General features: G+C 31.4%; 1 long non-coding RNA gene across 1 annotated transcript; it reads right to left on the bottom strand.

The window, feature by feature from the left end:
• Positions 1–328: 328 nt before the first annotated feature.
• Positions 329–1033, bottom strand: LOC144428099 (uncharacterized). The gene is made up of 2 exons (XR_013478086.1): positions 844–1033; positions 329–678 (listed from the first exon to the last, which is right to left on the bottom strand). It is a non-coding gene; the product is annotated as an uncharacterized LOC144428099 (long non-coding RNA).
• Positions 1034–2093: the final 1060 nt, after the last annotated feature.

Below are 2093 nucleotides of genomic sequence, written 5' to 3'. Positions count from 1 at the left end.
TGACGTGCGGCTCGCGAAATGAGTTTTTAGGTTGGTTCAATCTGATACATGCCAGTAGTTCCAACCCCTTTGCGTTGCAAAGCCCATACTGAGTCTAATTTATTATCTATGCCTATATGACGTTACAATGCCCAACAGCTAGCTTGTGCGAAACGAACAACGCACGTCATAAGATCAATAACCAAAATAGTTGCGCCTGCAACTACTAGAAAGTTCATGTTAAATAAAAGTGCGGCCCGAGGCTACACCCTGTTATTTGTATCTGGCCCTCTTATATTAAAGATTGCACAACCATGCGTCAACAGAATGTGATTCAGAATACCTTTTTATTGACTCGAAAGAATATCGAAATAAGTTGTATTTAAATAAGGTAATTTACACATAGGGACTTGATTTACCCCCTGAAACATAGTACGAATAAAAAGTTGAATTATACCCATAAATATTTCAATTTTATATTACAATTTGCAAAGTATTCCAGTATTAAATGTTTAATTTTAAATCAACTTCTTTAGTCGGGTCATTAAAAAGGCTAGGTTATATAACTAACTAGAGAGTTAAAACTGGTCAGTATTTGTACAAATACATGTTTCATGTACACATGGGAATACGCAATGCTTTCAATTGTTGTTATTGCTGACTTGACTTGCGATATTCCTCCTCTAGTTACTTTACTGCCTGAAAAAGTTGAAACAATATTTTGAAATATTACCACAGTGTTGAAAAGAAAAGAATATGTATTGCATTTTTGAAATTCACTAATATTTAGTATTAGGTTTAGCGATGTCCATCTGGTATTCTATTTTCAACTCAGATTTTATTGCACATTGATATTTTACTTACAATGCAAGTCCCACAATAAAATTCATAATCAGGAAAACACTCTTCTCCGTTTCGGCATCCAAAGTAAGCATAGTATGGTGGAATGTTGGTGACGCACCAACCGCACATTTGTCCAACAGCATGGCAAGCAGTGAGTAATGACAGATATAGAGCAAGAATGATCAAAATCTTCATATTAGATTAAATTAGGCTTTTACAGTATAAAGATCTAAAACGCAAAATTTTCTTATAAAACGTTCAGACTCATTTTTAGTACTATTTTCATTGCGATCTTGCTATGAATAATAAGAGCTTCCCTGCATGCTGGTGTTCTATACCTTCAGGTAGAAGCTGATGTTTATAGTCGTGTTTCATCAAAATTTCCTACATCACATTCCAAAGATTTATAAAATTCAAATTCAAATATGGATAAATTTGAATATTCCAAGTGATAGTATACTAAATGTATATTGTATAATATCATTTCTGACCTTGACTAATTTTTTACAATTTTCAAATTTAAATCAAAGCGTAAAAAGTGATGACAATAATTTTGTCAAAAATTAAAAAATTAAAATTCTGGGTTCTGGAAATAAGATTTAACATTTGCACCGGTGTCTTGTAAGCGGGGAGATTCAATTTGCTCTAGTCCATCTGCATGCCCATCTGCATCTTCTTTTACTGTAGTATATCTATTTATAAACTATCTCGACGTATAAGATAAAGATAACTATTGGGTTCTTATCATATACCATATATGACAGACAGAACAAATAAATCTATTCTTCCTAACTCAGTACCATAAATTTGTGAAACTTTTTTACGTCATAAAAATATCCCAACTACGTATAAATTCTCTACCTCCATCACAATGCTAACCTTCGAAATAAAACAAAACTAAAAGCAATAATTCAAATTTGCATCGTCAAGTACGTTAATAAATACAATGCAATGCATCTGAAAACCGAAACTTTAATTAAGTCATTTTTTTCTGCGTTTCTTGAACGTGAGGTCTAGTTTCGGAAATATTGCTTTTTACCACGATATGCCATTTTATGACAGGTAATAAATACATAAAAAACACGATAAAATATTTAAAATTAATTATCTATTATTAAATACATTAACATTGATTGATGTTTAGTTTTGTTGACATATTTGTAATATTCTGACCAATTTTAAAACGTTTAATGCGAAACGATGCAGAATTTACGATTTATTTATGTAAACTCGAATGATTTTGTCATGGTGTGTTTTCATTTTTCGATAAA

This window comes from Styela clava, chromosome 10 (genome assembly GCF_964204865.1).
Source record: "Styela clava chromosome 10, kaStyClav1.hap1.2, whole genome shotgun sequence".
In the NCBI taxonomy this organism is placed as follows: domain Eukaryota; kingdom Metazoa; phylum Chordata; class Ascidiacea; order Stolidobranchia; family Styelidae; genus Styela; species Styela clava.
The sequence above is the reverse complement of the archived record's forward strand: the minus strand, read 5'-3'. Positions and strand labels throughout refer to the sequence as shown.